Below are 15,317 nucleotides of genomic sequence, written 5' to 3'. Positions count from 1 at the left end.
CTTGTGTTGCTTCATATATGCCACATGCCCTTGAGTTCCTGATTGACACACTCAGGTAGTGGTGTTTAGTAGATTTGTTTCATGATGCTGCACCAAAGAAGAGACCATGTATCTGGCATTTCTCTGCAGCACACGCATTAGGTATGAGCTCCTAGAACTTGGGTATTTCTGTGTTGCTGTCAGAGTTTGGCAAAATGCTGATCCAGAAAGTGACCCAGTGAAAATTGTCTTTTGTAGATAAAACTTGCACAAAATTGGAGGACTTTAATAAAGTCTCAAGAAAACTGTGAGCTCTCTAGTTCTGAACAGTTTCAAATGACAGACAAGTCACCTTTAAAGGTTCATGGGGCTTGACTTTCAGAAGTGCTGAAAACACATGATTGCAATTAAAGTCAATGGCAGCTGTGGGAGCTTCCTATCTCTGAAAAATAGGCCAATGGTGGGGGCATTTTTAAGTGAGTTTGGAGTGATGGAGGTAACAGAGATTACAGAGGGAAGTTCAGGTTTGCAAACGCATCTGACTCAAATATAGAATCAGAGGCCACATCTTTTTTATTTTAACACTAGTTTTACTTATCCCTATTACTGTTTCTGAAATCTGCTTGGTATATTTCGATTAAACAGAATTACATAATTGTTTTCAGTAGCACAGATTTGTAATGTATTGCTAATAAATTAGGTAATCTTTTTTATAAGTCAATAAATATAAATTAAATGTGACTTTACCACTTTATATTTTGATTTGTCCCTATCAATAATTTGGCTGCTTTACAATGACATGTATTACAATACATGTCTCTCTCATCAACAGAAGTTGGTCCAATAAAAGACATTACCTCCCCCACCTTTTCTCTCCAATGTATTACAATATGATATTTAGTCACCAAGTCATGGTTTTTATGGGCACTGTATATTAACTCTTACAGATGTAGTTAATTGTACACATTTATAACTTTATCTTCTAACTGGCATACCACAATATTGCTGCTTTTAAAAAATAATATTCTATCACTGTGCACAGTTGCAATGGGTAACATAGGTATGGCTTTTCATTTTCCATTTCCAGTTGATATTTGTATACATACAGTCTTCTACAAGATGATTTTGCATGGAGAAGCATCAAAAAAGTCTGATACAAATGGGAAATTAGGCCTTGTCTATATGTGAAAGTTGTACCAATGTAACTAAAATATCATAGAAACTGATGTAGCTGAATATATGCCAGCCCCAGGGGGGCCTTATATCAATATAATTAATAGCTAAGGTAGTTAAATCAGTGTTTCTCAAACTGGCATCGCCGCTTGCGTAGGGAAAGCCTCTGGCAGCCTGGGCCAGTTTGTTTACCTGCCCTGTCCGCAGGTCCAGCTGATCACGGCTCCCACTGGCCGCGGTTCGCCGCTGCAGGCCAAATGGAAGCTGCTGGAAGTGGCAGCCAGTAAGTCTCTCGGCCTGTGCCGCTTCCAGCAGCTCCCATTGGCCTGCAGGGCCAACCACGGCTAGTGGGAGCAGTGATCAGCGAGACCTGTGGACGGGGCAGGTAAACAAACCGGCCTGGCTTGCCAGGGGCTTTCCCTACACAAGCAGTGACCTCACTTTGAGAAACACTGAGTTAAATTGAGATACGGCACTTTTAAACTGATTTTTAAGAGAATCTTGATACAGGACTTTCTTTTTTTTTAAACTAGATCAGTTTTTAAACTGATGTAGCTAGGTTGGTACAACTTTGTCATGGAGACAAGATGTTAGAAAATTTAGCAAATAAAAATGGCCAAAGAGCTGGTTTTGGAAGCAGGCAAACATCAGATTTATTACTTAAATATAAAAAGATCCAGGCTTAAGTTTTCGAAGGTAACTAGAGATTTTGTGTGTCCAAGTTGACACTTTGATTGGACCTGATTTTCAAAAAGTGATCAACTCTTCTCTGAAAATTAAGTCTCTTTAACTTGTTGCAAGTTTACTATCCAAAAATCATGGGTCACTTTTGGATAACTTAGGTCATGATGACAATTTACTGCACACTATATCTTTTCTATTTGCACATTGCAGCCTGAAGCCATGCACAGTTCATACACTTGAAAAATTAGTTTTTCATTTTTTTAAAAAATTGCACATTTTAAAATTATCCCACCCATGTAATTTATATCTACATCTCCTTTTGAGGATTTAAATTGCCTAACAGTCTTTGTTTAGATTATTGTTTATAATCAGAAGTGTAGGTGTGATAGAACTTCAACCTCCCAAACTTTTGGTATGACATGATACTGACATAGGCGACGAGTTCTATGGGCCCGTGGAGCCCAGGCCCCACCAATAATCCTAAAGGTGGGCCCAGCTCCACCAATGTTTGGGCCCCAGGCCCTGTGCTTTGGGGGGTCCCCGCGTTGCAATGCCGGGCGCTCTCACCTCATCGGCAGCTCCCGGGAGAAGCCCCAGCAGCAACTGGGCTCACAGCCCATTGGCCGGGAACCCCAGCCAATGGGAGCTGCCAGGGGCGGTGCCGGAGCTGCCTGGCCGCGCCTCCACAGCAGGGAGGGGGAGCGAGCCACCGGCAGCGTCTGAGCCCTGAGCAGAACAACAGGGTCTGTCTCTATCAGACAGACTCAGCCGGTGAGCTGTGGGGGCAGCCAGACACAGAGACACAGCCGGGGAGGGGGGTTTGGTGGGGACAAACAGACACAGCCAGGGGGTTGTGGGACAGACAGACATAGCCGGGGGTGGTGGGGGCAGCCAGCCAGACAGACACAGCCAGGGGGGTTGTGGGACAGACACACACAAGGACACAGCCAGGGGGTTGTGGGACAGACAGACACAAGGACACAGCCAGGGGAGTTGTGAGGACAGACACACACCAGGACACAGCTGGGGGGGTTGTGGGGACAGACAGATGGAGCCATGGGCGGGGAAAGGAGCAGCAATGGGCACCCCGGGGCTGGTATAAAATACACAGGATGGGGGGAGCTTCCTGAGGGGACTATAGCAACACCCCCTGCAGAGCAGACCCAGGTTGCAGCTGGCTCCGCCCATCACAGCCCCCTGCCCCACAGAGACCCACATAACCCTCTGCCCCCTCGAGAGACTCCCAATGACCCCTGTCACTCCTCTCCCCTTTGTGCCAGCCCACTCCCCTCCCCCACTGCCTCCCCTCCTCCAAAGCTCCCTACAATCTCCCCCTTTGCCTTCCGCCCCCCAGCCCAGCCCATTCCATTGGCCGGGAGGCTCCCAGTCTAGTAGCTAGCAGGGCCCATGGGGGCTGCACCTGAGGCAGGGTGCCTGCCTGCAGATGCAGACCTGCCTGGCTGTGCCTCCACAGCACACGGAGGGGGAGCCCGAGCCACAGGTGAGCAAGCCTTGGTCATCATCACAGGCCCAGTAATTCTCTGGATATTTAATTTCACTGAGGCAAAATGTGTGCAATTTTATGGGTTGAATGATTGACTGACATAATACCCACCTGCCCGCATTGTCCATCACTAAGTCCAGTAATTTTGTCAAGTGTTTGTTGCACAACATGGTGGTGCCTACCCCTACCTTGTGCTTCAGGGGGTGATGGGGTCCAGGGCAGCCTATTATAGGCTGTTATAGAACTACCTGATTAGTAATTGGATATGTTGGCTGGCATCTTTTTTTACGTGTTCGCTCACCCTGATGTTAGAACCTGGCTACACCACTGGGGAGTGGAGCTTTCTAGACCTGTGCAGCTGGGGCTCAGGTGAATTTTGTGATACTCTGCCCCTCCGCAGCTACCACCCTGCAGTCCCCACTCCTGCACCATGCTGGGCAAGGGGCAGCCCCATCCCCAGTGAGGCTATGGTGAGGGGTGGCAGCAGGGGAGGCCACACGTGATGGCAACCTCCCCCCTCGGTACCCACCATAGGGGAGGTGAGTGGGCTTTCTGGACCTGAGAGAGACCTAGGAGCATGTGCAGTGAACTGCGGGGGAGAGGAGGGGTCCCTCCCCTGGAGCTTGCTGCTGCCAGGGAGGGTGGAGGGGAGTCCTCTTTGGCCCTAGCCCTGGGGCAGCCTGTCTGCACCCCAAGTTCCTTATCCCCAGCCCTGCCCCAGAGTCCTCACTTGACGGGAAAAACACGCAACTTAAATTTGGTGGTCAGTTTAGAGTATCATAGAATATCAGGGTTGGAAGGGGCCTCAGGAGGTCATCTAGTCCAACCTCATGCTCAAAGCAGGACCGATTCCCAACTAAATCATCCCAGCCAGGGCTTTGTCAAGCCGGGCCTTAAAAACCTCTAAGGAAGGAGATTCCACCACCTCCCTAGGTAACCCATTCCAGTGTTTCACCACCCTCCTAGTCAAAAAGTTTTTCTTAATATCCAACCTAAACCTCCCCCACTGCAACTTGAGACCATTACTCCTTGTTCTGTCCTCTGCTACCACTGAGAACAGTCTAGATCCATCCTCTTTGTAACCCCCTATCAGGTAGTTGAAAGCAGCTATCAAATCCTCCCTCATTCTTCTCTTCTGCAGACTAAACCATCCCAGTTCCCTCAGCCTCTCCTCAGAAGTCATGTGCTCCAGCCCCCTAATCATTTTTGTTGCCCTCCACTGGATTTTCCAATTTTTCCACATCCTTCTTGCAATGTGGGGCCCAAAACTGCACGTAGTACTCTAGATGAGGCCTCACCAATGTTGAATAGAGGAGAATGATCATGTCCCTCGATCTGCTGGCAATGCCCCTACTTATACAGCCCAAAACGCTGTTAGCCTTCTTGACAAAGGCCAGAGGAGGGAGTGTTAGTGCCTGTGCGGACTTCTGGGAAGTGCATGGGGTGGAAGGGGATGCTGGGATGCTCTGGAACCACTCCTTCAAAGCCAGTCAGGACTCTGGGGGAGCCTCCTCTCTGAGCAGACTGTCTCCAGGGCAAGAAGCTTACACCTTCCTGGGTCTGACCTCAGAGCATTCAGTATGCCCTTCCACACCATGAACTTTCCGCAGTGAGTCCGCCCAGGCGGGGTCCTGGGGCAGCCAGAGGTCCCTGCACCCCAACTCCGCAGTCAGATGTGACTCTCAGCCAGACTGTAAAACAGAAGGTTTATTAGATGACGGGAACACAGTTTAAACAGAGCTTGTTGGTACAGAAAAGAGAACCCCTCTGTCAGGTCCATCTTGCGGGGTGGGGAGCCCAGAACCAAGTTCTGGGTCTCTCCCCATTTCCCCAGCCAGCTCCAAACTGACACTCCCTCCTCTGGCCTCTGTGTCTCTTCTGGACAAGGAGGCCACCTGATCTCTTTGTCCCCAACACCTTCAGTTGGCATCTTGCAGGGGAAACTGAGGTACCCACACAGTATTCAGAGAAAATATTAAGAACATTCCCACTTCATCACAACAGGTGCAACAAAATATAATACTGTATATTGAAGTAGGCAAGTGCTGCTTCTGACTTTCCACTTTTAATTGACCCTTGTAATCTTGTGGCGCTGACGCATTGTAGCTTCATTTTATATCGGCTTACAGGGCGGGAGCGGGGGGGCACCACCATTTTGGGCCCCACCAAAAATTATACAAACCTGCCGCCTATGGATATAGATACCTCTCCCGATGCTCTGTTAAACTAGAGAGAACATGCTTGTCTCAAGCTTGGAGGAGGAGATGAGTCTAGCTTCCTCTGAGGTGACAGAGTGGATGATTTGGAGTCAAGTGAAAAGAAGATACCAATGATTAACAAATTCTCCCAAATGTTTTCATCTTCCTTTTCTCTGCCTCATGTCTCACCTGCTTAGGTCACTGTGGTCCCCAGAACCCGCTATGAGAGTCAGAGGTGCTGATGTTCTCATCCTGACTAACCAGCGTTGCCAATTGTGGAGCTTGATAGACAAAGTCTGCTTATCTCCAGATTTTCAGTGGAGTAAGCCTGCTCTGTAGCACACCCTGAGTCCATTCTCCAGATAAGAATAAATCTTCTAGGGTATGCCTCCCCTTTTTCTATTTTATCCAGTAAACAAGCAAATGGAAGGAACAAGTTTGCTTGTTAACAAGCATGGTCTTCTCTTCCATGCAGCTCTTCCATGCATACCAGTGATAACTTGCTCTGCCAGAGGGCTGGACTCAATTTATGCTTTTCTGCTCCCCAGAATGCATGGGCAACTGCTGGATAGTGCCTCTGTAGCTGTTAGCCACCCAAAATGGGTGGGGAAGAGGGTGGATATAGCCCTGCCTTTTGTCTACAATGGACTGCAGGGAGTCCACCCTGGGCCCTCCTATAATGCATTTCAAAGCTCACGCTAGGGTGCAATCTTAGGGTATGTCTATACTACCTGCCAGATTGGCGGGCAACGATCGATACAGTGGGGGTCGATTTATCGCGTCTAGTCTAGACGCCATAAATCGACCCCCGAGCGCTCTCCTGTCGACTTCTGTACCCCAGGGGCGCGAGAGGCACAGGCAGAGTCAACAGGGGAGCGGCAGCAGTTGACTCACCTCAGTGAAGACACCGCGGTGAGTAGATCTAAGTACAGCAACTTCAGCTACGTTATTCACGTAGCTGAAGATGCATAACTTAAATCTATTCCCCCCCTCCCCCTCCTCCCCCAGTGTAGACCAGGCCTTAGTGTTACTCCACAATGTAAATATGGGTTCTCATGGAGAAGTACCTTTTTGTGCCAGTTTGCAAAAAAGGTTAATGCTATTATCTTCAGGAAGAGGAATATGAAATTAAATCCTTACGCAAATTCAACAGGAAGACACATTAATTTCCTAAATTAAATTTTGCAACCAGATAGAATTAAGATACATGGCAGATCATGAATCTTGGTATTTTCAAAGCAAAATAAAATTTCCCTTTTCTTTTTTGCTATAGCCTTCCCACAAAAAAACACACCAAATAACCCCATATTAAAATCAAACAAAGCCCTATTTCTCTAGGTACTTATCCAGCTCCTATCACTAAATTATTTAAATTCCTTAATGGCATCCATGAATAGATATGTAGGGGAAAGTATTAGGGTGTGTCTACCACAGTGGGTAATACGCTATATAAAGGTGTGATTTCTAAAGTGAATTAGGTAATAAAGGTAATATACCAATCTCCTAGAGCTGGAAGGGACCTTGGATGGTCATCAAGTCTAGCCCCCTGCCTTCAACTAGGAGGACCAATTTTTTTGCCCCAGATCCCTAAGTGGCCCCCTCAAGGATTGAACTCATAACCCTGGGTTTAGCAGGCCAATACTCAAACCACTGAGCTATCCCTCCCGCAATTACATTGGTTGCACATTAATTGGTCCATGTGACCCTGCTGGTGCCCTTTAACTAGTGTTATTTGAAACAGTACTAAGTTAGAGTGCACTAGGGAACCTTTAGTGTGCACCAGCAGGGTCTACACAGAGCATGTTAATGTGCTTTAGAAATTGCACCCCCATACAACACATTACCCACCTGGTAGACACACCCTTAATCACAATTTATTTGATGGGCTTTTCCCAAAGATTGAGGGTCCTTGACAGGGTGGAGGGGTCATCTTCTGTTGTTTTGTATTTATTGGCCAACTGAGTTACTTTATTTGCTGAATGTTGCTGTTTTTCATATGTGATTGCAAGCCTAATTAATAGTTAGGAAGTCCTGAGGGTTTTTTGATACATACTTTCTATTGTTTAAATCTACAGAAGTTCTTGATGGAGACCTAAGACTGAGGCAGAGAGAGATTAAGGCCTTAATCATGCACTGAGATCCATGACAGTGGGCCTCCACTGAAGTCACTAGGGTCCCAGTTGGGGGGAGGGGTTTCATCTATCTTGTTCTCCATGCAGGACAGGGCCTAAATGACTTGCCCAAAGTTTCTCAGGAATCTCCTAATTCCCAGCCCTGTGCCTCATCCAGCAGACTAACCTCACTCAAAAAAAGAGCCATACAAAATGGATATTGTCTAATTTTTTTTGAGGAGCCTTCTTGGAAGGCGTTCAGTTACCATGGTGATGGGATCCTTATACAAAATGTAAATAGTGCAGATATTTAAGCAGTTAATATATTGCATATTCTGATTTTTAAAGAACATTCTTATGAAGTAACTCTGTTTCCATTTACTTGCATATCTGGAGACATCAGCTCTATTTCACATAAAAGTTCTCAGATAGATCTTCTCAGTTAAAGGGAAGCACTGTCTGGCTCAGTGAAAGTAATAAAATTAAGCATGAAAGAACTAAACTTAATTGATTTTTGGAGGCAAATGAACTTGAACATAAAACAATTTTCTTCTTCTTCTCATGAGCACAATTCCTACATAAGATTAGGCTGCTGTCTGTTTTCACAATGTTGCATGTATGTTTAAAATAGCAAAATGGAATCTATTCAAACTTCTAATAGTGTTTTGATTAAACTCCAAATTAGAGCCCAAGCATTAAAAATCTGAATTTCTAGAAGATATACCTGTAGTGTAATACCTTGTTAAAGAAGACTTCTAACATTATAGGATAACTGAGGCTTGAAATGTTTTTGGATAGAACACTTTTAATGCCTCTTCAATTTGTCATGGCACACTTTAAAAGATTTTATTAGGGTAATTGAGTTCATAGGCAAAGGAGCTAAAAAAAATTAAGGAAAGTCTTGAGGTGTATCTGAAAAGTAGTAGTTCTGGAATAATTACATTGTTTATTGGGGACTCTTAAACTCTGGAAACAACAATTTTGCTTTAGACTTGCTTCCTGACTAAATCTGATAAGCAAGAATCAAACAATAAAAATCAAGTGATAAAATTAAAAATATATTAAAATAGGGATGAATGGCTTTTTGCATGCTAAATAAGTTGCAATAGGAAAATATTAGAAATGAGGACAGTGTAGGTGAGATTATAAATTTACTATTTATACCATCTAAATAGTTATCTAAATAATTTACATATATATTAAGCTCATTTAGTCTTGTTTGTACATGTGTATAATATCAAGCACAATGGAGCCCACATTGGGGCCTCTAAGTGCTACTGAAATACAAATAATAATAATTATAATAATTAATAATACTGCATCTCAATTTTGTAAATAAGAATAACTTTACAATTACTACTGCCTTTCAGCCAGATGACCCTCAAAAGTTTACAACTATCTGTGGTTCACAGTTACAGGGTGAGTTTTGCTTTTAGTTCCTCTCACGTGCACCCTTCAGGTGACAGGCTTTCTTTCTTTCTTTCTTTCTTTCTTTCTTTCTTTCTTTCTGTCAGTAAGGAACTGTGTAGTCCAACTTTTTTTTTCTTTTACTTGATATCTGGATGGCAGGCCCCCTATTTACCAACCACATTAACACAATGACCCAAAAGTGTTCGGCACTTGTAAGCCCTTTCCCTCTAGGCATTGTGATAAAGTTCCTCCTCTACCTTGGTAGGTCCTGCACTTATTGGCGGATTTTGGTCACCTCAGAGATTCACAGTAGCCCCCAGTTTGGCCACTTTCATTGCTCAAATCTGCTGTTCACTCAGATAACCTCATCATTGGCCAGTAGGGGGAAAAAGGGTAATAACAATCCCCACAGTTTCTGTTGATCCACCATGTGGTTCAGGGAACAGCCCAGAGACCTTCCTGTGTTTGATCAGGAGTTGAGAGGTTTGGGGGGAACCCGGGTCTGCCTTCTACCCCGGGTTCCAGCCCAGGGCCCTGTGGATTGTAGCTGTCTAGAGTGCCTCCTGGTACAGCTGCATGACAGCTACAACGCCCTGGGCTACTTCCTCATGGCCTCCTCCAAACACTTTCTTTATCCTCACCACCGGACCTTCCTCCTGATGTCTGTTAACGCTTGTACTCCTCAGTCCTCCAGCAGCACATCCTCTCACTCCCAGCTCTTTACACACCAGGGCTGCCCAGAAGGGGGCTGGGGGGGCAAGTGGGGCAATTTGCCCCAGGCAGCAGCCCCCACAAGAATATAGAATTTTATAGTATTGTAACTTTTTTTTATAGAAGGGGCCCCCAAAATTGCTTTGCCTGAGGCCTCCTGAATCCTCTGGGCAGCCCTATTACACACCCCTCACTAACTGGAGTGAGAGCCTTTTTAAATCAGGTGTCCTGATTAGCCTTAATTAATTATAGCAGCTTCCCAATTGGTGTCCTAATTACCCTGCCTGCCTTAATTAGTTCTAGAAAGTTCCTGAGTGTTCTGGAATAGTCCCTGTTATCTTACCCAGGGAAAAGGGACCTGCTTAACCTGGAACTAATGTATCTATCTTTGACCACTCTCTTGTAGCCATCTGGCTTCACCCTGTCACAGCATCTGTAACCAACTTCTGATTATAGTGACTCAAAGACAGTTTCTTCAAAACAAAGCATTATTTATTCATCCATATTGCATAGCAAGCAGGCAAAAGGGACAAAATAACAAAAAACTTGTGTGCCTGGCTCCTATTTGCAAAGAAAGAATAAAGTGTAAGTGCTGAGTAAGTTCCATTCAGCCTAGCCAATCCTACTCTTGGGGTGGAAGACAGAGACAGCACATTATGTATTTCTCTGTCAGAGGCTCATGTCTAGCCACTACTGCCCACTCAAACCCTTCTTTTCTAGGCCTCAGGTCCTTTAGTGCTCTAGTATTTGCTTTGATTCTAGATTTGGGTCTGGGAAGACTAAATCTAGCTAGATTGGTTATCGCTAGGCAGGGACCATTCCTAATTAATAGCTTTCTTCATTGTTCCTTTAAGATACCTTATCTCTGTTTAATTTTCTGTTTGCTTCCCCCAGACAGCTTCATTTTGATTGTATAATCACATCTTTTATACAACTTTTCCTATTTGACCCACACGTGTCTGGGACCACATTTGATCCAGTTTCAGTCCCTGCCCATGTGTGGCATTCCGGCTAACCATCGTTAAACTTCAGACCAGTAACACCTCACTTGCATCAATTAATATCCCAATAGTTTTGATCTGTCAGTGCAGTTACCTCCATGATTACCTTATTGCAAAAGTACCCTAAGATGCTACCATACGTATATTTATGGTTCACATGTTTATCACACAATGAATTACTAAAGTATCCCAAGATATTTAATGCTAAATTTTATAACCTTAGGTCAAGTATATAATACTCATGCTACCTTATCCTAACTTCTACTGGGCCTCTTTCTAAGCCCTTTATACTTAATGCATCAGACATATAGCTAAGCCTATTTTAATACATATATTTTGGTTCTTCTACTTGCTATTACAACTTCCATAAACATGCTTAACAAATACATTCTATTTTACCCCCCAACAACAAAAGAAATCAATGTTGTCTTTGATGGATTTGGAAAGTTACGAACTACATAGATAATTGTGTAAATCCTATTCATCTACAATATTAACCTCTTGGATCACCTAGGATTTTTACACCCTTTCACAAGATAAATATGTGTTTATAGCTATATAAAATTTCCTACTAACACTTCCTTTGTGCTGTTTCCCAGTCTGTTTCTATAGATGAATGTTGGATGGTGTCCTCAGCCCCTGCTATCCTGATTGGGAGAGTATTCTACATATGTCAGCAACAGAGCTAGGTAAACTATTCAGTGAATAATTTATCTGATGAATATTTCTGTTCCTAAATTATCTATGAGCAGACTCTTTTTTTTATTATCAGGTTCATTATTTGTAACTGTTGGAAAAAATACTTGCAGAATTATTTCAATCAACAGGTATCTTTGTAATCTCTTTGTTTCAGCTAGGTTTTGGACTCTTCTCTACTCATGATGTGTGAAGTCAGAGGTGACATGAGTCATGTAGTATTGTTTCTGTTCCCTGACTGGATGACTTAGCCTTATCTAAACAGGAGGGAAAACATCTGAAGATGGCCACATGAACATTTTGTTCAATACATATATATTGTTGTATAGGTAACTTCAACTATTATCTTCCCTGAACTGACTCCCCCTAAAACAGACCCAGGGTGCCCCCCACAATAGCTCACCTATTGCCCCTTCCTGGGCTTACCAGAGGTTCTCTTTACTTGATTCACTTCTCTGTTTTTGTAAGATGAAATGGGCACTGAGCTTTAATGAAAATCCAGTACCTAATTCACAATAGTAAATACACAATGCACTGTAGCTTATATAGAATGCTAGCCTTTTCTGTTGAAGGAACCTATATAGTAATTAAAATTGTAGTATAAACTATTTTATCATAAAACTTTCAGGTGCAGATTGTGAAAAGCTCATTGCACAGTTTGGGCTGGGGTCAGGGAGTAAGGAGGAAGCTCCTGAGTCCAAACCACAGCAGCAACCATATAACACTGCATAACAAACAGCAACTTCTCAAAACAGCAACCCTGGTATTCCTTGGAGAATTAAAAATAGTGATTTCACCAAGAGACAATTGCTTTAACCCTCAGTCATACAGAGTACCAGCACAAGGCCTAGGCACCACTTAAGTCCCCACTAAACTCTTTAAAGAGTGTTTAATTAGGACTTAAATGGAGTCTAGGTGTGTGGTGCTGGCTTCAGTCTGGGGTGATTTTCACCTGCGGTGAGTATCATGAGCAATCCATAGGCTGATAATTGATTATGTGAAAATAAATGGCCAAATATTTCCAAATAATGAAGGAATTCATAAAAATTTGAGTTTAGACTATTGTTTGGGGTCTAATCCTACCTCACTAAGGTCAATGGGAACTTTAACAGTGACATAAATGCAAGATTGGGTTCTTGGTGCATTATGTTCTCAGTTGAAATCTGTCTAAGCTAAGGACTGATTCTGTTCTTTTTACCATTAATTTCAATGGAGCTGAATGGAGCTTTTTTGTATTCTCAGTTGCTTGGGCAGAAACTGGGGCTTTCTTTCTCTTTCATACAGTGTCCAGCACATTGGCAGCTCTCAAAAGAAGCTGCGTTGCTGATTTGGCACAGCTTAGCGGTATGTGCATTATCTTCTCTGGGGCACTTGAGCTTCTGCTTCCATGTATGATTCTTTTCTCTGAAAGATGGAAGCACCACACTATTGATTGAATTGCTGTGAATGATGCATGGAACTGGGACAAATGTCAATTTATTCCTTTGATTTTTCTGGTTTTTGAGTGGGACAGTGATTCAGGTGCTCTCATAATAGCTGTGCAACTGCTTCTTCTCTATTTAAGAGTGTCCATTCTGTTGGGGTGCTTGTGGGGAAAGAGATTACTTTGCTTGTTAATAATTTGTTAGTTACTATAGGAACATCTACACTGCACACTTCTTTTGACGGCATGTAGAGTACATACGCACATAGCCCCCCTAGCACGAGTATAAATAGCAATGTAGCCAACAAAGCAGGGCTTAGGCAAGTAGAGTAAAGACACATCTGAAGGGTGTGGGTATGTGAGTACATAGCCTACATGCCTCTACTCGCCCAAGTTGTGTCTTCTGTCCACACTGCTATTTTTAGCAGTGTAGTGTCCTGCTGCCTCTCCACTGCTGGAGACTGTCCCCTCTGCAGGAAAACACTCCCCCTCAGGGGAAAGGCTTTGGCAGGGAGGTGCAGCAGGGAAAGGTTTAGTCAGCTCCCCACTGCTGAGTCTCAGGGAAAGACTCCAGGAGTGAGGAGGCAGTGCGGAGAGGCTCTGCCAGCTCCCTGCTGCTAGCGCTCTTCTCCTCCACAGGGAAAGGGTCAGGGAGGGGTGAGGCAATGGGGAAAGGCTCAGCTTTTCTCTGCCACCTCCCCCTACCAAACCTTTCCCTCACCTCAGTGAAAGACTCAAGCAGTGGAGATCTGCTGATGCCCTTCCCTCCTGTGTCCCCCCCCCCCCAGAGCCTTTCACTGACACATGTAGCCACACACCACAGTGAGTACAGAACTTGCTTTCCACTGTGGCGGGTAGCTACACATACCCTACACGATCCAAAAGTAGCATAGACATACCTTATATGGTGAGTATAAATGAAGATCCAGATCAATTTGGATCAGGTCGGAATAAGAATCAAAATGGTTTTACCGTCGGTAATTCTTTGTATGGTTTGTTTGTTTATTTATTTATTTTTAAAGGCAGAGGGCAAATGTGTAGGGAGGAGCAATGGTGAAAAAGACATTTCTTCTGTCCCCAGCAATCATGTCAAACTTTTGTTTGGGGAAGCGGGAAAAATTATCACATTTATGGAGTGTAAGATTAACCTCTACCAAGACTCATCTGCATCGATATATTGAGAGACGGTACCATAACCATTTGTTCTACTAATGAAGAGGAATTACTGTTCCTTAGTTATGCTCCTACAGTAAAATTGAAGAAAATAAAGGAAATGTCTTTAAAACAAACCATGCTACAAGCATGAGGAAGAAGTATGAAACCACCACAGATAGATATTCTTCTTGTGTTCATTGTTAAATGTTATTGGTGAGTGCTCAAAAAGCTTCTGGAGAGAAAGATGAAAAAGTAAAGTTGACATTTATTTACAGTACACAATGCAAAGAACAAAAATATGTATGACATTTTATATGAGCCGTTTTTTTTATCAGCATCTGTGTTCTTTTGGAAGGACAGAAGGTAGGACTTTAAAACAACAGTATCTTAACTGCTTATTGCAATCTTCCCCAATGAAGGAAATTTCAGCTTAATTCTGACTTGTGTACATTTCTTCTATTCTTAAAGACTAATAGTATTGATCCCTTGAAGGAAAATTGATGGGAGCAGCAAATGGAATCAATAGGCTTAAGCAGAACTATAAATTTCACTTAAACATAAAATATACAGGAGTGCTTTCTTACCTAACTGTGTAGTTGAATGGACATGTCACTCTGTGTACTGCACCTGTAAATTTGGAGGAGTCTCCTTGGTTGAGGTAGGAAATGTTATGAGTTGCCATTTTGTGTTTTGGTTCAGGTGCACAATGTTAGGGTAATGTTAGAGTCCTGATCCTGCAGTGGGACTTGATAAGTATCTGATGGCAGGATTGAGGCCTATGTTTGTTCTTTCTTTTATTTCATATTAAGTAAAACAAAGTAATTGAGAAATGTGAAATATGTTTTTGATCTCTGCATGGGGAAAATGTTGACTGACCCCTGGGGAAAAATGAGAGTGCATCTGAATGTTTGTTGACCTGCCTCCAATAGCAGAGGTGCTACAGCATCATTCAATAGAGAAGAAACCTTTTGAAGTAAGAATTTCTTAATGTGATAATTTATGGTACTCTATACTGTAATGTACACGTAGATCCCATTAAATTGGTGACACGCTCTTCCTGAACCCATTTCTTCTCCCTCTCATTTGCTGCTATCTGGCTCAAGATGCTCAACCCTGTAACTTGGAATCCAGATATCCTTTGTAGTAAAGATCTGCCACACAGAAGTGCTGGTAAGAAACTTGGATTTTATTTACTAGCCAGGTGATAACCTTGGTCTGCATCCACTGATTCCAGTGGCTACTGTTATATTCCTTGCTCAGATTCTGGCACTG

At 43.5% G+C, this 15,317-nt stretch overlaps 1 long non-coding RNA gene across 1 annotated transcript; it reads left to right on the top strand.

Moving 5' to 3' along the window:
- The first annotated feature begins 3,319 nt into the window (after window positions 1-3,319).
- Window positions 3,320-11,452, top strand: LOC120397772. Its single transcript, XR_005593993.1, has 3 exons — window positions 3,320-3,337; window positions 9,020-9,068; window positions 11,371-11,452. It is a non-coding gene; the product is annotated as an uncharacterized LOC120397772 (long non-coding RNA).
- Window positions 11,453-15,317: the final 3,865 nt, after the last annotated feature.

This window comes from Mauremys reevesii, linkage group 2, assembly GCF_016161935.1.
Source record: "Mauremys reevesii isolate NIE-2019 linkage group 2, ASM1616193v1, whole genome shotgun sequence".
NCBI classification, from domain to species: Eukaryota; Metazoa; Chordata; order Testudines; family Geoemydidae; genus Mauremys; species Mauremys reevesii.
The sequence above is the reverse complement of the archived record's forward strand: the minus strand, read 5'-3'. Positions and strand labels throughout refer to the sequence as shown.